This window comes from Equus asinus, chromosome 9 (genome assembly GCF_041296235.1).
Source record: "Equus asinus isolate D_3611 breed Donkey chromosome 9, EquAss-T2T_v2, whole genome shotgun sequence".
Taxonomy (NCBI): Eukaryota; Metazoa; Chordata; class Mammalia; order Perissodactyla; family Equidae; genus Equus; species Equus asinus.
Genome location: NC_091798.1, coordinates 69377808 through 69400941, shown reverse-complemented (window position 1 = coordinate 69400941; position 23134 = coordinate 69377808).

Sequence of the window (23134 nt, the reverse complement as noted above, 5' to 3'; positions counted from 1 at the left end):
CAACTGAATTATGTGTTTTAGTATTTTTATTCTATAATTTCAATTTGAATATGTTTTATCCTTTCTTGTCCTCTTTTGAAATTTTTGATCTTTTATTTTCTAGAATTTATTGACACAGTAATAGTAAAATCTATATTTGACATCTTCATTATCTAAGTGACCCAAGAGCTCTTTATATTCTCTCTTTTACTTTTTCATGCGTTTTGAGTTGTGTGCTTTTGTTAGCACCTATGCCTGATTATTTTTTATCAAATTACAGGTGAAAATTCATAAATTACAAACATTTCACAGTATGAAAAATTGTAAAAGTCACTTGAGACATGAGATATGTTATCTTCTTCCAGAAAGGATTACACATTTCTCCCATGAGGCCAAGGGTACCCAAATAGCACAGACTACCTTATACAATAAGAGATTGAGATGATTCAAAGCTGGCCCACTGTCCTTCCAAGGGCTAATTCCACTTTTCCTTTAATCCTAGTATGTAAGCCTGCACAAATCATGGCAGGTTTGTCAGGGTCTCAATCCTTGGCGCTTAACTACATTTGTTTTTTTCCTATTCCTGTGACTCTTTGGAAAGCTCTGCTCAGTTTCTAAGCCCCTTAGTCATCTCTACCATAGTATGGAATCCGTAGACACTTTTCTGTAAAACAAATCCTTAAATACTAAGTTCATTTCTGGGTTTTCTTGTCCCAGAAATATGTTCTATAATTCCTCACTATGTTACTCAACACATTTAAAAAATTTTTAATGTTTTCTAGCTTTTTCAGTTGTCCTCAGCTGAAAGGTTAATCTGAATTACCTAGTTGTTACCAGAAACAGAAATTCTAATTTTGCTTTGTACTTTCTTAATTTTGAATTTATGTGTGTTTTGACACATTCCAGAAAGAAATATTGATCAAACTGATTTTATAGTTTAAAAGGTCTCTCAATAGGTTGAAAAAGTAATGCATCCTCCCAGTTCTCTTGGACAATAATTTTTTAAGCCATACCATATTGACAGAAGCATAATATATTGATTACAGCTATTATATTCCTGAGTGGCTTTCCTGCCATTCCACATTTCATCATTGGAATAAGTTTCTAAAGAACAATTTTTATGTTGTCATTCTCAGTTTAAAAACTTTCAAAAACATCTCACTGTGTAAACGTGTATAATTTCTTTGTATTAAGACACATGATCTTCCATAATGTGACCCTAGGCTACTTTTCCAGTCTTAGCTCCATCAATTATCTGTATTCTTTATTACAATTAAAATCAATTTATTATTTTATTCTTGAATAGGGCCTCATATATTTCTGTTTTCTGCTTTTACTCAGATGTTTTCTTCTTTCCAGACTCTCCTGTTTCCAAACTACCTGCTAAAACCTTATCCATTTGTAATGACCTGCTTAACAGCTACCTCTTTGTGAAGATCTTCCCGATTATCCTCTCTTTAAAGTTGGCCTTATCCCATCTTAAATGCTGTATTATTCATTGTACAAAATACTTATGGACTGTTGCTTTCTATCATTTGTATCTTACATCTTGTCTTCAATTTCAAACCTCTTGAAGGCAGAAATATCTGTTGTATTTGCATGTTATTTAAAAGGCAGTGTATTGAATGGTATAAGCTTTTTCAGAAACAATTATGGAATACATATTTAAAAACAAAATAATAATGCATGCACACAGTTAGGTGTGATGGGGTTGAAATTATTTCTTTCAAAGTTAGGCGAAGAAACTTTCCCTACAAAGCTATGTGATATTATTTATCAGGCTTAAGTATGGCATATTAACTATGGCATTTATAATAATTAATTATAAATTATTATAAATTTATAATAATTTCATACATAATATAATTATTAATATAATAATTTTATAATACTTTAGTGCTGTATTTTATATTAAAAACCAACATGTTGTGGTATATATGTTAAATTTTGCATGAAATTTAGAGATTAAAGAATGAGAACTCAAAAACTATTCAAACTACTATCAGCTTTCTGGGAAAAATTGGAGTCTTCCGGGTATCCTCACAATAGGATACTATAGAAAGAAAACTTTTGAAAATAATTGGATTAAGGGAAGTGACACAGGGAGAGAAAAATTTAGGAACCCAAGGAACCTAATACACAGTAAACATTCGAAAAGTACTCGGTAAAAGAGACACTAGCAAAATTCTACATCTACAAATTCCAGCATAAGAATTCACTAATCAAAGAATATCAAACTAATGGCAAATTATGTCTCAAAGAATTGAAAAGTTTTATAAAACTTTGTAGCTATAAAACTAAGCTAATACATTTCGTAGCAGTTAAGAGATCTATATACCACCACTGTATTGTTTTGAAAAAACAGCAGTAAGTTATGTTTATAACATAATCCCCATGGTTTTAAATAATAATATAATTTTAATTATATATGTACTCATTCTAAATCTATTATTATAATTAAAGATTTATTTAGTTATGAAACCAGAAATTTTCTCTATTGTTTCACTCTAGAACAGCCATGCAAGAAATCCTGCGACCAATAAGCAGATTATGTTTCGTTTTAGACAAGCCCTGAATCATTCTAGGTAAAGAGTAAAAAGGGACTCGTTTTTCAATGTTGTTCTTCCTGCTAGTTAGAAGGTATCTGAAATATTTTTAATTGATTATATCTTTTTCTCCGGCTTGAGGCTAATGAAAGTTTTTCTAAATATTTGTTCATTAGGCATTACCAATCTCAAAACATTCAGTAGCCACCACACGCTGGCATGGCCAAACTAGTCTCTTCATTGTCCTTCCAACCTACCATTTGCATTTCCTTCCCTCAGTGTTTATGCTTACTTTCTCATCCAACAGGCCTTTTTCATCTTTTCTCACAGGCTTTACAAATCCTAAGATTTCTCTTGAAAGTCTGTGTGGACAAAAGAATCCCTCTGTTTGAATTCTGAGAACCTATTTTGTGAAGACCACTTATGAGTCAAATTCTGTGTACCAACTGCCGTTGTTGCAATTTCAGAATATTCAGTCTTGCTGTGAAACTTACTGATTACTTGGAGAATTAACTAAACTTCCCTATGCGGTATTTGTTTTACATATTTAAACTCTGTATACTCTAAACCTATGGGGAGAAATCATGCCTTAAACTAATATGCACATAATAGTTACTCAAAAAGAAGATATTTATACATTTCAATTTAATAAATATTCATTGATCATTTATTTCAGGCAGGATTTTTTGGGAGATTATCAAGACCCTGCTTCCGTCTTCCAGGGTTGTAAGGTCTAGAGAAATTTGCAAATGAGATAAGGCATACATTAAGTATAATTTTAAGATAATTTTTCCGTAAGTGATGTATAACAAAATATAGGGGGGCCCAAGAAGGGGGCTTCTATTTTGTTTGGTGTATTATGAAGAGACTTAAAAGTAGCTTTTAAGACTAAATAAGTTTTTAAGGTGGAAATACGTGATTAAGTATTCTAGATTAAAGAAACAGCAGAAATAGTTATACACAAGAAAGTACAGGCTATGTTTGAGGAAAAAATTGTAGGTGGGAAAAACATAGATAAGATCTTCAGGTGATCTCTATAAATAATGAGAGATTAGGTTGAAAATTTAAGTGAAAATTAAGTAGAGATCTGAATGAGGAGACTACTGAATATTATATTGAGGAGTTTTGCTTAAATTTTATAGACAAAAGGGCAACATGAAGATTGTAAACAAGGAAGTGATGCTGTTTGAGTAATGATTTAAAGAGATTAATTTGGCAGCATTGGGTAAAATATATTGAATGGGTTTTTAAATAATTAGAGTTAGGTAGAAATTATTGGAAACAAATATCATAGACCGTTGTAGACAAAGGCTAATGAAGCACCTTAAATAGGTGCTTACAACTGCAAAGGATGGAAGATGAGTGTCAGCAGATATTTCAACTATTGAATGAATAAAACATGGCAATATGAAGATATGAGGATGCTGCAGAGGGAGAAATCAAAGTTTTCAATACTTGTTTAATGGAAGATTTGGTGTCGTTAAGTCAAGGAAAAAGTCAGAGGAAAATGGTCAGGTAATAGTGGGTGATGAGAACACCTTGACCAGTGGGGTTCTCAATATTTCCTGCACATTTGAATCACCTAGGATACTTTAAAAACTGCTGATGACTAAATTGCACCCACTGAGATTCTGATATAATGCGTGTGGAGTGTGTTATGGGCACAGAAATCTTTGAAAACTTCCTAGGAAACCCTGGTATTAAGCTTGGGAAGTTTCGGTCTAGATTTTGACCACTTAACAGTGCAGTTCACAAACCAGGAACATCCACCATCTGGAAACGTGATAGTGTCCACCACAGCACCTGAGTTAGAATCTGTAGTTTAAATACTTCAGTAGCCGATTTGTATGCATATTAAATTTTTAGTAGTGCTTACTTCGAATGTGCTAGAATCATGTGAGGTGCTTTTAAAAACAACCACCTGTAGATCGCACTCCCAGAAATTCTGATTTAATTAGTATGGGGTAAGGCCAGGGCACAGATACTGTTTTAAAAACTCCCCGGAAGATACAGACGTGAGCCAGGTTTGAGAGCTACAGGTACAAAGTGATGTTACCTGTACATCCAAGAGTCTGATTCCCAGGGGAGTTTTCTCTTTTCTTCATTGCTTGTAACAGCATTAAAATGTAACTAGAAGGAGAATGAGAAATGTTTTTGCTCTCTAAATGTATTGCAAGATAGGCGGTTGGTTAATGAGAATCTACAGAAATATTCTACGTGACTAGAATTTTAGATTTATTTGGAGCAATTTGGAGCAAGATTGAAGAATAAAACTGTACAAAACATCTCTCTCAGAAAGCAGTTTAAATATCCATATCATCAATGTACAATAATCTATTCGGAGTTACGGTAAACTTTTTAGGCATCTCTGATTTTTCTTTCTGAACTGATCCGGATAGCTACCCTGTTTTGAGGGACTTTATAATGACAGCCAATGTGAATTGTTGCCACACTCAATTTGCAAGGGCAGAGTTTCAAGCTAGAATAATTGCCTATTCCACTCCAGAGATGGGATGCTGACTGCTTCATTACCAGCTGGATGAACCAGGGCATGAGCAATTTCAGACAATGTGAACCGTGCTCCTTTACACTACCCGTGGGTGCTAGTTCCCAAATCTACTTACTCTCCCCAAGTGACAACAGACATGTTTTGCTTGCTGAAAGGTGCTCTTGATGGGACTAAAAGAGTTGTGCAAATGCACCTGTGCTCTGCTGTCACGTCATTCTACAGAGTGAACCACTAACCATGTTGGAATAAGCAGATAGACTCGCATTGTAGAATCAGTGATTTGGTTTCCTTCATTATTACTTTTTTCTATCTAACTTTATCTCACTTCTAAGGCAAAAGAAAGTACTATTGTGTAATCTACTATTAAGTAGATTACATAGTAATATTGGCATACATCATGCCAATAAATATAAGTAGGAAGATTTAATTTACAATTTTGTACATTGCTTTGAATCCAAGAAGTTCTATAGAAAAGCCCATAAGCCTTAGGAAGTAACTGCTTTTAAAAAGCATTTGCATTTAGAACTTTGCATAGTTGATATAAACTATTATGAGACCCATTCTAAGGCACAACATTTTTTTTTATTGCTCAATTTAAGATATTTATATGCCAAATGTACGACTTAAATAACTAAACTTCATTTAATATCAATAATAGTTTCATTCTGAGTTAGAGGAAACATTGCTTGCATCAGAAGCCTGTATCAAACTTGTATTAGTGAATTATCAGCTACAATTTTAAGCCACAACCAGGCACATACAACATTTATTTTCAACAGAAGTAGTTTCTGGTACAATGGAAACCACGATGGAAATATTTGTAGAGTGGAATTAAAATAAATATACTCAATTTATTTGTTCTTTTATTAATCTTGAATTAGTTGAAATTTATTCTAACTATGTATCTATCTCTTCATCTATCTTTCTATGATACTTGCAAAAAAAATATATATGCATACAACATGGGAATAAATTATAAAAAATAATTTTTAATAAATTATGTGCCCACCCCCAACATTAGAAATATAACATTGTCGATTACTCTGGAGTCTCCTGGGTGTCTTCCTCATCACTCATCCTTATCCTGCTCAGACATAAAGTTTCTTGAATTTCTTGTAATATTTTTAATAGATATATTTTGTTATAATTCACATAACATGCAATTCACTCATTTAAGGTCAACAATTCAATTGTTTTTAGTACATTCACAGATATGTTCCACTATCACCATAGTCAAATTTAGAACATTTTCATCTCCCGAAAAGAAACCCCACATTGAGTAGTAGTCACTCCCTATCCCACAATCCCAGCCCCAGCCCTAGATAACCACTAATCTGCTTTTGGTTTCTATAGATTTTTCCTATTCTGGATGTGTCAAATAAATGGTCATAGGCTATGTGATCTTTTGTAACTGACTTTTTTCACTGAGCGTAATGATTTCAAATTTCATCCATGTTGAAAAATGTATCAATACTTCATTCATCTTTATGGCCAAATAATATTTCATTGTATGAGGGTACCACATTTTGTTTATCCATTCTTCAACTGATAGACGTTTAAGTTATTTCTACTTTTTGGCTAATATGAATAATGCTGTTATAAATATTTGTGTACAAGTTTCTGTGTGGATATGTATTTTCATTTTCCTTGGGCTTATACCCAGGAGTGGAATTGCTGTGTCAAATGGTAGCTCCATGTTTAATTATTTGAGGAACTGCCAAACTGTTTTCCAAAGTGGCTGCACTATTTTACATTCCCAACAGTAGTGTATGAGGATTCAGATTTCTCAATGTCCTCATCAACATTTGATATTCTCTGACTTTTTGATCCTAACCATCCTACTGGGTGTGAAGTGTTGTCTCATTGTGGTTTTGATTTGCATTTCCTTGATGACTAATGATTTTGAGTATTTTTTCTTGTGCATAATGGCCATTTATATATCTTCTTGGAAGAAATGTCTATTCATCTCTTTTGCCAATTTTTAATTGGATTAGTTGACTTTTTACTGTTGAGTGGTAAGAGTTTTTATACATTCTTGATAAAAATCTTTTATCAGATTCGTGATTTGCAACTGTATCCTTCCAATCTCTAGGTTGTCTTTACAAATTCTTTATGGTGTCTGTTGAAGCAAAAAAGTGCTTGTTATTGTTATTTGCCTTTTCATTTGTTTGGTGACTGGCTGGATTATTTTAGTGAAGCTTGTTTTCTTGCCACAGGGAGGCTCAGGCTTGGTTATGCCCAAAGTCATCCTAGGATGACATTGGTTTTGGTAATGCACTTTTCCTCTTTTTCCCTAACCCCACCCATATGGCTAGTGCCACGAATTGCTGCCTATTGCTCGGTTTATTCCAAGAATGTTCTGGGGCATAAACTGCTGTACAAATGATTCCAATCAAATTGTGGGTCCTTTGAAGAAACAGTGTCTGAGGTCACTGTTGGATATTTGTTTTGATTCTCAGAGGGTTCCTTTTAGCTGACTTATTCTCCAGTTCTCTCTTGGAAACCACTCGCTCTACCATTTAACCTCTATCTTGAATCTCCTCTGAACTGTCTTTCATCACAGCCTCCAGTGCTTTTGAGGGTGTCCCTTGCCTTTACATCCTCCATGCTTTGTTGCAAATGACAACACAAATTTACTCTCCTACATTTCCTAAAGCCAGAGGTCCAAAATTAGTTTCACTGGGCCCAAATCAAGATTTTCTCAGGATTATGCTTCCTCTGAAGACTCTAGAGGACTTTATGTTTCCTGTCTTTTCCAGTTTCTAGAGCGGCATCTTTTGGCTCATGGGCTCTTCCTCCATCTTCAAATCCAGTGGTGTAGTATCTTCTCTCTCTGGCTCTGCTTCTCTGTACTTCCTTCACATGACTTTCTCTGTATCACATCTTTTTTTTGCTCCAGTCTTATAAGGACACTTGTTATTGCATTTAGAGCCCACCCGGGTAATCGGGAAAATCTCCCCATTTTAATTTAATCACATCTTCAAAGTTACTTTTTACCGTATGTGTTAACATTCACAAGTTCCAGAGATTAGGTCATGATAATTTTGGAGAGGCCATTATTCAGCCTACCATAGTAAGTATCCTTCCATCCAATCTCTAAGACTCTCTCAGAAGGGGAGAAGAGAAAATGAGCTCTTTGCCCTATGTATGGAGTAAATCCATAATTCTCTATCCTTCATCTAGAGAGTGACCCTGTAACTCATGGAGGGCATCTTTTCCATCTGGTTGTCATTGCATTGTTCTGCGGTGCTGCTGGGCATGGGGGACCAACACTGGGCTATTGAGTTGGATGTTGATATTGCTGTGAGCATGATAAAAATCTATCTGTGATCCAAAAACTTCACATGCATAAGCTTAAAAGTCACATTATTTATCTTGATGGAAATGCCTACATGATCTGCATGCAGGAAAAAAGGTAAAACATATGTGGTTAGAGCTGTTTTTAAATAGAGTATTTTTAAAGATTTCTATAAAACGCTTATGCTGCCTTGGGTTGGACTTTGTTTCATAGGCCTGATGCTTTGTCAGTTCACAGATATTTTGTAAGAGTGCTCATGTTGTACAGTGGAACAAAATACCAAAAAACTAAGTATAATGAGGTCTCTGTATTAAGTATTCATTTTTCATAATTTATGAACCCACTAATATTTTCCATGTGTATGTACCTGGGTGTGTGTATGTGCATATGTATATGTATGTATAGCTTTTATATGATGTATATTTCATAGATGATGTATATAAGCTAACACATATAAGATATTATATGTAACATACCATATACGTAGCATACCTTCTAAGAAATAAGCAAAAACGTTAACCTTAATTTTTATGAAATTAGGGAATTTTTATATCTTGAAAGTTTCAGCACCTTGAAATTTATATTACCCTGGTTTATTTTTCCATCAGTGCTTAGAATCATCTTTACTCCTGGAGGAAATCTTTAAATGTGTTTATGAAAACTCTCATAATAAGACTCAGGCAACACATCTTTTCACTAGGGAGTTATACAATATCCATTCATACATTCATCCCTTAGCTGTTTAAAAATATACATTGAGAGATAACGAATCACTAATACATCTATTTTCATTCTTCAAATAAATGGGTTTAAATATGAAGGCAGAAAGTTGTCTTTGTGAAGTATTGAATAATTCAAAAAAATTTGACAAATAGACTATAACCTTGAAAACACATAAATACAGCTAGGTCTGTCCATTTCCTATGGTAGGCATATACACATTTTGCTTCCAAATTTAGCTAAAAATATTTTTATTCTAAGAGCACCCTTTGGAATTTGAAGCTGACCCACTGGTGATTTTTTTTTTCTTTTTTGTAAACATCTTATGATACCTCATCTTGGCAAAAAGCTTTAGGGAAAAATAATATGAAATTGGGTAAAAAAGCAAGATGAAACTAATGAAATAAGATAAAAACTAAAGTACAATTTTAGCTCTTAGAATGGTCTACATTGTGTGCAGAAGAGAGGATGTAATTGAAGTGATATCAGGAACAAGTTTTACCTAAGTGATCTCTGAATGAAGAACTTCAGAATTCTTTTAAATTTGGCTATATTTTCTTTTTCTTTGTGATTTTTGTAAAATCAATTATCCATTAAATCAAGTAAATAATTTATTTTCTACACTACAACATAATCATTTGGAATCTACGTTAGCAATAAATGGTTTTCATTGCCTACTTGGCAGGAATTGTGCCATGTTAACAAAAGAATGGTTGTCAAATAAAAAGTTTGATAACAAACTTTTATATGCCTAGTAGGAATATGCTGTAAAGTTTGGGGTTATTGCCTCCTATAATATTTTATACATTACCTATTATTAAGTTCTGTCTGTTTTTTCTTTCTTTTCTTTTTGTTTTCTTTTTGTACAACAGTTAAATGACATTGAGCTAACCAGTTTATTCTTTAGGCATTGTATCTGATAAACAAATTAGACTCTGATTTTTGAAAACCTACATAGCAGTAAAATAATATGATTTCACAATAAAAACATAGGTGAGACAGGGGCCAGCCCCATGGCCAAGTGGCTAAAGTTTTGCCTGCTCCACTTGGCTGCCCCAGGGTTTGTGGGTTTGGGTCCCAGGTGCGGACATACACACTCCTCATCAGGCCATGCTGTGGTGGCATCCCACATGCAAAATAGAGGAGGTTTGGCAACGGATGTTAGCTTAGGGCAAGTCTTCCTCACACACACACACACACACACACACACACACACACACACACAAACATAGATGGGGTAATAGTCAACATAGAAATTAAATATAATAAATTAAAGTTTGCATCTTTATGGGTTCAAGTTAATGTTTAGAGTTCATTATTTTAAGGATTTAAATTAAAGTTATGGATCTTTCAGGGATTTAAAATTAGCAGAAATAAAAGCATTTATGAACTGGATGTACCTACAAGTTGGTATTTATAATCTCTCAAAGTTCATTGTAAATATATCAATGAAAGACATCCTAATCAGTTAGTGTCAATCAGGTCCCGCCACATTGTGTCAAAATTGGTTCAATCATGGTAAATAAAATCCATTCGATTAAACTAAATTTAGTTCCTACTTTTCTTTGTATAGCTCATAAATTAAATTCTGAAGAAGTTTTCTTCCAAACGTCTTATATATCTATATCATTTTATCCTTTAACTCAATTTAGTTTTTATAATATATGGTGGGTTTTAGTAGGAATTAGAGAGAAGGAAGTAAAAGTTATGGGGCACATACTGCATTCATATATTACTCATGGTCCTACCTTTTCAAAGCTCTCTCACTTATTCCTTAAAATAACTTCATGAGGTTTGTATTGCTATATCACTTTTGTAAAAGAACAAAAAGGTTCAATGAACTTTAGCAGATTTCTGGAAATTAGAGACTATGACTGATTGAGCCAGAATTAAAGCTCAGGTATGGTCACTAGTCAAATGCTCCTGGGCTGAAAGCCATTAAGTGTGCTTTAACATATTTGTCATCATATGATTATATTTAAAATTATACCATATTTTACTACTTCTAATCATATCACATTCAATCAAAACATATTGATGAAAATATATATTAATAACTTGAAAAAGTGCCATCCTAGAAAGAATTGAAGATCCAAAAAAAAAGAAGTGAAGGCTGTTGTCCACTTAAAATACTCAAATCAATCAAGGACAATTAGAATTAACTTTTGTCTCCAATTGGGTTTTGGTTCAAATGGCAATTACAGTGTGTGTTAGGAAACCAGAAAGGATGTTGTGATCAATACTCAAATAAGTAATGCCAATTCAATTGACATGTGAATGGCTATGCAACATTAATTGGATTTATGTTTTATGTATAAAATTAAAATATTGGTAAAATTATGTTTCATTGTAATAAAAGGTAGCTCTCAGAGATGCATCTCCAACATATTCATAAAGTTTCAAGAATGTATCTGAATCATACCTAATGCATAATAAATTACAAAAATAAGTAAGCTTGAAGAGTAACTGAACCAGAACCTGTCTGAATCAAGATGTTTTGGTATCATACTGCTGCCATGTCCTTTAGCACATTATAATATTTCTGTGATTATTGTGGTAATCATGACTCTCCTTTTCTTCTTTTTTTATATCTAAACTCAACAAATAATAGGTAGCCAGAAGAAAGAATCCTTGAACAATGTATTTCAGGTTTCATGTTCGTCCATACCTCAGGAATTAAGCCATAGCAGAGATTATCTCTGACTTATTTTAGAAACATGTTCTATTGCCTACCCACCATTTAGAGATGCATATAACAATACATCTCTTTCCAAATAAGATCATTTGAAAACATATACAGTGGCACATGTCTATTTTCAAAATCTTCATTCAATAATTAATTAGCTTTTTAAGAAAAATGTTGCTTAAGGAATACAGCTTCATCTGAATCCTATTTCTTAAAATAGCCTTGCTATTGTGCCAGATGGAGAGAGATAACACATATGATACTTTTGTGGTGTCATACTAACACCTCAATGTGTTTTCACAATACTGTAAAGCTTGCCCGACTAGGAGGCAATAATAAATAACAGAAAAATCAAGAGTAATAATGATTAGAAAAGAAAGTTCTATATAGAGACCTTTCTTAATTTGTATATGTTAAACTACATGTAAGTTGTGTGTTAAATAAATTCGTATTTTAATTATATTTATAGTTTAAGGAGGAGTTATGATTTATTTAAGGAATCACTACAGAATCCCTGGGTACAGCAGCCAGTAATGTTTGTTCCTATAAAAAGGGATATTAACTCATCATATATTATTGTAGTTAACATAGTAAACTCCATTATTTTGTGACAAATGTGATATATTGTAATGGTCTCTGAGTGCCTCAAAAGTGAATACTGCATCAAAATAATTTTTAAATTTGCATTCATTCAAATATAAATTAATGTGCTATATATGATTGGCCTATTTTTGGAGTAGGTGTGTATTTCTGTATTTAGCTTGAATTTAATATTGGCAATAAAACATGATCTTGTAGTGGAAGTTGACAATAAATATCCTCTGTAGCCAACTAGATTTTGACATACAATTAAGGAGAACCTCACAGTGTAATTTTCTCATAGATCAATAACATTAGATTCTCAGCACAATTCTGCCTCCGCTGATATAAATGAAGGCCTCATTTTAAATTAGTTCAGCTAAAATGGGATTACTCTAGTAATGTTAGATAAAATATCTTTCCTTAGCCAATGTTGAGGACTTCACATAGGAAAGGATAAATATTTAAGTAATAATTTAGTCATGGATTTTTTGAAATTATTAAAGTTATGACACAGATGGTTTATTGTACACAAAAAGGATAATTTTATAACACGTAAGTAGAATGTTGGAAGTTGTCGTTCATTGACAAGGATATGTTTGGCTAATGCATGGTAAATCCAACTTTTTTTCTGCATAAAATTCATCTCTATGTCTAAAAACATCTGGGGATAAGGCATGAGGAAAGGATAGAACGGTATCTATCCTAACAATATCTTCTATTTCTTTAATTTTATGTCTCTATATTGTCACCAAATTCTAACCCTTTGAATCGTATTTTACCTATATATTTTATATTTTTCCCCTCAGAATCCACTTCATCACTTTATTCATTCAGGTGCAGAGAGAAAAAAGGGACAATTTGGTTATAAAAAGGAGCCTTTTCAATTGGGTTATGTGACAAGAACTTGGTGTCTTTATAGAAAAATGTACATTATACAAAAAGTGTAACCATCAGTCATCATTTGATGAAATATTTCTTGCTGTGGAGGTCTTAGTCCTACCAAGAAATTAGTAATATGTATTCTTTTAAATTTATTCTTATTTGAAGTGAGAATTAATTTCCAAAAATGTCCCTTATTTCACTGGGACTGTAAACTTCTTGAAAGCAGTTGTGTATAATTTGTTTTTCATTCTCTTACCTCAAGCACAATACATTGCAGGTAAGTGTTAGATCACTTAATATATTTCTTAATGATGTGTCTACTTTAATACATTAAACATTAAATATATTAATTTGGAACTTCGTATTTTCTTTGTCAGGTGGAGATGATTATTCTATTCAAAAATTTTAAAGCATAGAATATTATTAGTCACTTTGAAACACAAGGTGTTTTCGTTAAAAAAAAATATGCTAACCTTGGCTTAGAGCTCCAATTTTGAATTAGTGTAGAAAATAAATATTGGACCAGCCTTTAGCCTGTAAGTCATGCACCATTACTGCAATGGAATGCATCAGATTATACACTAAAAAAATGCCTCAGAGACCATTTATGGTAAAGGATCAGATGTTTTTTTTTAAGTTTCCAATCAATTATGTAAAATCTGAAATGGTAGAAAAATAAATTTAAAGATCAAAGACGTATGGCATACAATCTACAATTCCTTATTACTGTATTTCACAGACATTTTTAAGTTGCTATAAAATTTCCTAAGTGCTTACTCTCTATTTATGTACTTATTTCATCATGGACTGGGAACAGGCAGTTAACAGATAGCCACAAATCTTTTGACCACACTTTGGGAAGCACTGTACTAGACTGCTTATCTTCTGTTTCTAGCTCTGTCATAGCCTTAGGTTCCTCAGCTGTAAAAATATGTGTTGTAGGTAAAAATACTTAATTTTTGAGTGTGTAACACATTTCAAGCACTGTTCTAGACTCTTTACCTAGAGTAAACATTTAGTTCTCAAAACAACCATATGAGAGAGAGAGGTGAAATGGATCCAAAGAGGATGCTCAGTACACTGATGAAGGTTTCGTGTTAGGTTGTAGAGCTGATTTAAATCTAAGAGTTCTGATTCCAGAATGCACACCCTTAGCCACCATTCTGTACAAACTTTCTGGAGGATTTCTCTTGTCTCTTGAGGCCTTTGATGATGATATACTTTCCACTTTATTAATTAATACTAGAGCACTGAAGTTACATTCACATTTTTAATTGCATGCAAGAGGACTCATATTTTAATAGTCTGTACAAAAATGTTTAGTGACTAGTCAAAGTCTGGTTGTCAAGGCCATAAGAAATGCTCATTCAATTGAGCAGTGAGTCTTGTTAAAACTATGGAAGTTGTGAAATCAGTTTATTTTTCCTTTCTTCTGAATCTTCTTATGTGTCACCTGTAATGCTGCTTGAATCAGACATTTGATCACCATTTATGTTCTTCTGTTAAACTGAATGGAAAGCTTCGTGGAAGATTGGCAGTCTTGCATGATGGACGATTTTGACATTGGCAAAGTGTTGCAACAGGAGCGAACTCGCAACTCCTCTATTCTATGATTATCAAAGCAGAATTCAGTGCCAGACTTGGCTGGGGTTTCAGAGCTTTTTGCTTCATCGACTACTCATACCCTAAGAAACTCAAGCCATCTCTTTCTCTTCCAAGAATGTGGCCCCTTTGGCCAGATAGTTTAGGAATGTATAGTAGTCATCCTTCCATATGAAAAAGGCTTCTTTTTTATTTGTAAGGGCTATTAGGAGGAAAATATATACATAAAGATATGTATATGTATATCCTTTACTGAAAATAAAGGAGACATTAAGTGTTAAGTGTGTGTGTTTTATATTTTTCTCTTCACAGATGGGCTTTGTTGTGATATTTACCTTAGATTACCAATACTAATCATATTATTTATATTATTTTTCTCAGTAATATAAAAGACCTTGAGGGAGAATGTGAATTCTGCACAATCCTACTCAAAATCAGCATTAGAAAATAATTCCTGGATAAATGTCACAATTCTCTGTCTTCAGTGCAGCCTCTGGAATCAAATGGGCATGTCTTGCTCCTGCTCCATTTGCTTGGTGACTCTGGCACTTCGTATAAATGTTCAATATGTTGCTTCATCTGTTAAATAGGTATGAGAAATAATTGAGATGATACTTAGTAAGTAATTAACTCTGCCTGGGAGATAGTCAACATTCAATAAAGATTAGCTGCCTTCATCATGATCATGATCACAGACAGAAAGAAGCCTGGATAAATAAAATAGATTATGGAGGCAGCTTTGTATTTCTTTATGCAAATGACAAAATATAAGGAAAGAAGGAGGACAAAGGAAGATTGGAGTGTGGGAGAATGTATTATTTCAAAGTAGACTAACATAATCTGAAATACTAAAGACAGGAAGACTCGTGGAAGAACTCTGTGGCACGTTCGGTAATCCATCACATAGCCTAGGGACCTGGGTATTGAATGTCTTTATCAAGTCTCCTCACTGTTTGAAGTACCTAGAGTTGCCCAGTTTCGAGTCAAAAGGAGTTAGGCTTTTGACTCAAAGTGTTATGAAATATGCCCCCAAAAGAGAGAAATCCAATGGAGATAATTGTAAATCAATTGAATAGTTAAGCTTAACTGCGCCAAAATGAGTAAAACAAATGAGGCTCCAGGCTGGGGGAGCTTCATACTGCTGTTGGCCTCATTTTTCTTCTTTGTTATACTTATCGTAAATTAAAATTATTTGGGTATCGTTTTTTATCTAGTATCCTCGAATGTCCATGAGTGTAACAAGCCTATGTGTTTAGTTTGCTTTTATATAGAGAACACTTAATGTAGTGATTCTCACGTAGTAAGCCCTCAATACAAATTTGTTAATTAGAAGGAAGACCAACAATTAATAACAAAGACAATAAAACTTGAGGCACATCTAACTTTACATTTGTCACACAAAATAAAGGCAAAATAAAATGGACAGCCCCTCAACCATGCAGCAGTTTTATGATATCCCTTCCCTCCTTAATGGAACTATCACTTGATTTAACCTGTACTATATGAAAGTGTAGGGGGCAGAGAGTCGAGAATGTCATTAGGTGGTGTCCCACTAATTCTGCCCCATTTCTGCCACAGTCACCTTGGTGGTGCTTCAACACTTCTCTAATGCCTCACACCTGATAGCACTTATATAATTGAGGTCTGTCTCCACGTTCTATTCCTGGTCACTTAGGAAGTAGGAAGATCTTTTGTACCCAAAATAAAACTTATAAAGTAAAGGCTCTATAAACATCCTACCAAGATGTGTATCTGGATGGTGAAAAAAGCTTCCTTCCTTGTAGAAGTGATCACTCTCTTGCTCTTTTGTAGACCCATAGCAATGAAATGCAGCAACTTTTAGAAAACGTCTTTTATCGGTATGGTAGGAGATTCTTACTAGTAAGATAATGTATGAGATTTCTGCACAGATGGATTGAAAAGAAGCAGTAATTTGCAAATTCACAAGCATATAATTCAAGCTGTTTTTAAAATTATTTGATTAAATGGAAAATAATTGCTTTGGAAATAGTTATCAAGTAATAAGTCCTTTTGATTTTCTCCATTACTTTAGAAGCTGACGTAAAGAGGCACAATATACTCAGGAGAGCACTTTTTGATTCCAGATTGATTCCATTGTGTTTGATTAGCAGCTGCTATTACAAGGAGTCCAAGTTAGAGTAATGGCCCAGGGAGTGTAGTCTATAAAGCGTCACCTCCTAGAGAAAGTAAACAATAGTCAAGGGAAATATTTCATTCCTCAGAGTCTAAGCAAACTGTGGAGAAACCACCATGAATGGCGAGAATCCAGCAGAAATCTGAGAGAATAACGGTGCTGGGAAACAGAGGGTCCTTAGAAATGAAAGAAGTTGGTTACTAAACAGTTTAGTCTATGTTAGTTACTAGGGATTGGATCCAGTACAGTAGGTCTTATATATATTTGAATTATTTCCCCAGATAAAAATATGTTTGAAATATTCATATACATATATATGTAAATATGTTTAAGACACACACAATATTCTTATAAAGAATCTCTCTGTAAGACCTGTAAAGTATAGAATTAATTAATGAGAAATACAAAATTTTAAAATTTCATATATATGGATATGTAAAAAAATCTTTGACAAAATTTAATTTCCTACATTTATACACATTTCAATCTACCTCATTGACATTCATAAAAACCTTTTTGGAGGATTCTTAAAGTATGATTATATATTATAAAAAATCACAGGATCAGGGTAAGAAAGAATTGAGTTCCTAGAACATCAGCCTGAGTTTACTGATTAGTGTATATCTTGGTGATTTCAGTGATAACATGAATATAGATATCCTACTTAAAAGGGCTATTGTGTTAACAGAGAGATTATGCAAGGTGCCTGTCTTAGTCCTTTCAGGCTGCGAAAACAAAATACCACAGACTGGGTAGCTTATAAATGCAGAATTTATTTCTCACAGTTCTGAAACTGGGAAGTCAAAGATCAAAGTGCTGGTAAATTTAGTGTCTAATGAGGGCCCACTTCCTGGTTCATGGATGGTTGGTCATCTTTTCGTTGTGTCCTCACATGGTAGAAGGTATTTTATAAGAGCACTAATCCCATTTCTGAGGACTCCACCGTTGTGACCTAATCACCTCCCAGAGGCCCCACTTCCAAATACCATCACATTGAGGATTAGGTTTCAATATATGAATTTTGGGGAGACACAAAGTCTATGGCAGTGCCCAACAGAGAAACAGCTAATAGGGGATACTCAAAAAACTTATGCCCTTTCCCTGCCTCATTGTTAATAATGCCACTCTATAAAATATAAGCATTTTAATGGTGTGTATTTTTCAAGTACATTGCTTCTGATGATCTTATATACAGAGGAAAAGAGCATATGTAGTAAGAAAGGAAGAAGAAATAGTTCACCTATTGTGGCTGTCCCTCTGAGCCAAATATTTTAAGCAGGTGGCTCATGATTGTGAGGCTGCACTCAACTAATGGCTCCAACGTGCTAATATTAGTCAACAGGTTGTTGATTAAGCAGCTTGCATGTGCACTAAAGACCCACTTGATATTTGTTGTGTAAGTTTAGGATTCCAGTTTCTATCTTTCCTTCATGACAAATCATCTATTTTTTTTTTTTTTTTTATGGAGAGATGACCTTAAGATCATCCAAAGGTAAGTTTGATATTTTCTTCCAATAGTGATTTAATAATAGCTTGTGAACTTAGAAAGTTGAGAACCCAACAAGTTGCATTGTCTAATACAAAAGAGACTGTTTGATCTAAACAAGATAAGCATTGACAGGCAGCTAATCCAGATTTTAGAGAAATTTAGCACTGATCTGAGAAATATCTGATTTTTAAGGGCATTAATACCTAAAGACCCCACCAAAACAAATGAACTTTAAAATGTCCTCTTGAGTACTGTGTTTGAATGAACTTACCTGTAGGATATGACTTGATGTTTTTAGCTTTAAGTTGGGGAGCCTCACTAAGCTGTTGTTATAGCCAGGAAGGTTTATCTGCTGCTTAACTCTACATCTAGGTCAAGACAATAAAATCGCATCAGTATAAAGAAGAACATCTGTGTTCTTATTTTTTATAAAATGCAAATAATCAAATAGACTAGTTGTTTATTAGGTTGCTGACAAAGAACTTGAAAAGAGGGATGCTAGAACATAACACAGTTCAATACAGTTTATAATTTGTAGTCATGTTAAACAGTTCTTGAAGACCTGTTAGCAGCTTGGATTATATAACAATTTGTTAATAAATATATCTTTAAAGGACTACAGACAAGGATAGTCAATGATATGGTTGTAGTTTTTCATTTGTTTTACAAGTGAAATGATATAGAATGAAAATGATAGCTCCAACTATTGTAAATTTACCAGACATTATGCTAAGTTCTTTATGGATATTATTCATTTAGCATTCAACACATCTTTTTAAGAGATGTTGGGTACTATTACTATTTTATAAAAAATGAAACTTAAGCTTAGATAACAAAATGGATTTGTCAAAGTCTCACAGCCATTAAGTGGCAGAACTATATGCAAACTCAGTGCCAGTGTCTTTGGAGTCTTAGGACTAACATTGCTTGTTCCTCCTAATGAATATCATCTTATTCTTCACCTTTCCCACTTTTACTGGCTTGAAAACTGAGAACTAAATAACTCCTTCAATCACATCATGAATCAGACAACTTACATCTAAATGCCTTTATGATTAGAGCCAAACCTTTCTCATTTTTGAAAGAGTATATCATTCTTTTGACCCTGAGACATTTATGTCAGTTGCCATGAAAACATTTTTTGACAGTAAAATCAATTATACTCTGAAAAATTTTTAAATGTTAGTGACAGAAATGCTATCAATCCGACATTTACAAAAACAGAAAAAGAATACTCCCTATATATAATATTCTAGGAAGTTATCTCTGCCCTGGAAAATGAAAATACTTTTGTAGGAATTAAGAATTAAGTGAGCCTAAAAAAGATTTAGGGAAAAGTAAATCAGGTTTCTATTTTAGTTTGTACCAGTTAAGGTGCTATGAACAATGCAAGTAACATCTTAATAAGTAATTACAATGGAACTTTGTAGGCTAAAGGTGTTTTCTATAAATAATGTGCTGAGATCAATTAGCATCCCTAATGAAATATATAGAGTAACTCTGAATGGCATAAATTGAACTGTGCAAAAGCAGGGAAATGTAAATTTTCTGGGAGAGATTTAATACATTTACTTTGGAACTATTCCAAAGCTTTCACCTCCTGTGAGCAACAGCTAAAGTCATGTCAGATAGAATCAAATTAGATATATTGTCTTTAATTGGGTTTTTCTTTATAGGAAAGGCTTTAGAAGAATGAACTTCTATAAATCTATATATTGTTAAAGTTCCGACTAGAGTGGCTTGTGCCAAAATTTACATTAGGGACAATTAGAAAAGAAGAATGAGTATTGGAACAGAATGAAGGTGAGAATATTTGTGTAAAAACAGCCAAGTCTTTAATAGGAGCCATGAATTAAGAGAAAAATTGCCAAGGGTCTAGATCTACCTGCATAAAAAATCTCAGGATTTTTCAATTTTCCCCTTCATGAATTTCAGAAGTGAGAGAAAGAGTTCAGATCTATGATACCTCACTGAAAGACCATAAGCAAACATGTCCATAGAACCATAATATACAGTATCTACTCTTAGAGCTATGGAAATAGACAATAAACCATACAGTTGGCTTTAGGGGGAAGTTGGAGAAGGAGGAAAAACAGAGAAGCAAGAGGAGAAGAGGGAGGGAGGAGATGGGAGAAGTCAGGGAAATGAGAGGAGGTAGACAGGGAAAGAAGGAGGTGGATGAGGGGGAGAATGAGGAGATGCTGGTCAAAGGGTACCAATTTCCAGTTATAAGATGAGTAAGTTCTGGGGATCTAACGTAGAGCATAGTGATTATAGTTAATAAGACTGTATTATATACTTGAAAGTTGCTAAGAGAATAGATCTTAAGTTTTCTCACCACAAAAAAGAAACAGTAATTACGTGATGGGAGGGAGGTGTTAGTTAAAACTAAGGTAGTAATCATTTTGCAGTATATGTTTATCAAATCAACATGTCATAAACCTTAAACTTGTACAATGTTATATGTCAGTTATATCTCAATAAACCTGGGGAAAAAGTGTACATTTTCAATTCCAGGCAAAGGATTTTGGTTGGTTCTGTTAGGTCACGTAAACTGAGTGTTCGGATTTAATAGAATGAGTCTAGTGACTCCTCTTTGGCAGAAGAGGAAGAGCCCTAATTGACAATCTTGCCAGAGGGAGAGGTGGGTACCAAAAATAACATGACAGAGTTAGAAGAAGTTCAGGCAAAAATATGGTTACATATTCCAGTATATGAATGTTCTAATTCTTACCCTAAAATTATTTCATGTCTAAATCATTTTTTCTTGCCCTCCTCTATCCAACTTATACCATAATTTTTGTGGATGGTTTAAATTATATTTAATTGCATCCTCTTATGTGTTCTTTCTTTCTGCATTTTTATTTATCTATATTTTAGGAAACAGTTCATTTCTCCGCATCTTTGTTTATTGATTAGGCACCTCTATTTCAGTAAAATCCCTAACTATGTCTGATATTAGCATTGGTTAGAAATGCCACTTTTTTGTGGAGGAACTACTTTTATTAAAATCAAAAGGATCCTAGAGATAGTAGGGACAAATTTCCATCATTCAATTCTTTCTTTTCACAGCTGACCTGCCCTTCCTGCCACTGATCGTTCTTCTTTGAAGTTGTCTCCATGTATACCAGGCATCAGATCCTTTAGCTTCTTTCTTTCTTTTTTCTTTCATTCTTTAGTGAGTAGTGGATTGACAGTAGGTTTTATTGGAAGTATTATAGGCTGAACATTAAAAGACTTACTGAAGGGACCCTTTGGATTGTCCCTAACCAAGTTTCTCATTCTCTACCAGTGCTCACTACATACTCTTTGGGACATTCAGGGTATAACTCACACCACATATTTAATGAAACTTGCATACACAATGAGCTGTTGCCTTAAGTAATATTTATTTTACTGTGAGATGTTCCTGGGAAGAAAACCTCTTCAGCTGTTAAAGTAAAACCCTGTAACTGTGAAGGTGTATTGTGATTCCACATAATTTTCCTATTTATAGTTTTTATTTAGTTAAGAACGTCACAGTAATTTATGGGGTTTTTGGCACATGCACGTTGATTAGTCTTGGAAATAGCCACTCATCAAAATGAACAATATTCCTGCTGGAGGGGCAATAAAGAATGCTGATTTATTTTTTAATAACAAATGTGGAGTCAGCTGTCAAGTAACTATATTAATGACAGAGATAGAGCATTAAAAATTCACAGCATTATTTGACAAATAATTGAAAGTTGTTCTTGACTATTCCACTACAAAAAGCAAAATTGAATGGCTTGAATTGCATGTTTTTTGGTTCTTCTGAATTTCACTGTGTTAATGAAGGGAGAAATGGGCAAACGTCATTTACCAGAAGGGAGGAAAAGTCAATGGCCTGGATAATTTACAAACTGTATAATCAGTTCTAGAATAATAAGATAGTAGCGAAAATAGTATTTGTGTTAAGTAATAGAGCGAGAAGGTACATTTTATAGGATGGTATTTACTTCATAACCTTTGTCAATTTTACTAATTGCCTTTAAAGTTAATCACATTGAACCTATATAAAAGTGTAGTCATAATTTTTCAAGGCAGTGCACATATAAGAGAAGGAACTCTGGCATGGGAAGTCCTGAATTCTAGTGCCAGTGAACACGAATATGATATTTTACTTTGGCTACTTCAAGTAAACTTAAGCTATTGACCACCCATTCTGTGTAAGTCATTCTGGTAACTACCAAAGTTAGGCACACATACAATTAAATTATATCTCTAGAGGAATGTATAAGTTGTTTTAGGGAAAAAAGACTTGTGTAAAAATAAATCTAATACAAGTTACTATAAAACAGAGTACTAAGGAACAATAAAAATTGCTAATTGCTAATTACTTATTAGAAGGAAAGCAGTCAGTTCTTCATGGAAGAAGCAGTATTTGAAATGTCCCTTATGGGAAGGGTTCCAAAAGTTAGGGATCATGAAGAGGGACAATAAAAGGCAAATTAAATAATGGTAATAGAGTAACAGAGGAAGAAATCAGAAAGCATGCTCAAGGATTAGCATAAATTTCAACTTAAATATAAAAAACATGAAGTCAAGTAAAGAAATTAAATTTGGAAGGAAAAATAAAACAACTGAAGCCAATTTATGCAGGGCTTTTAATATCATGGACTTTAATGGGAGATGACTTGATATTGTGGAAAAAAGTGCTGCCTT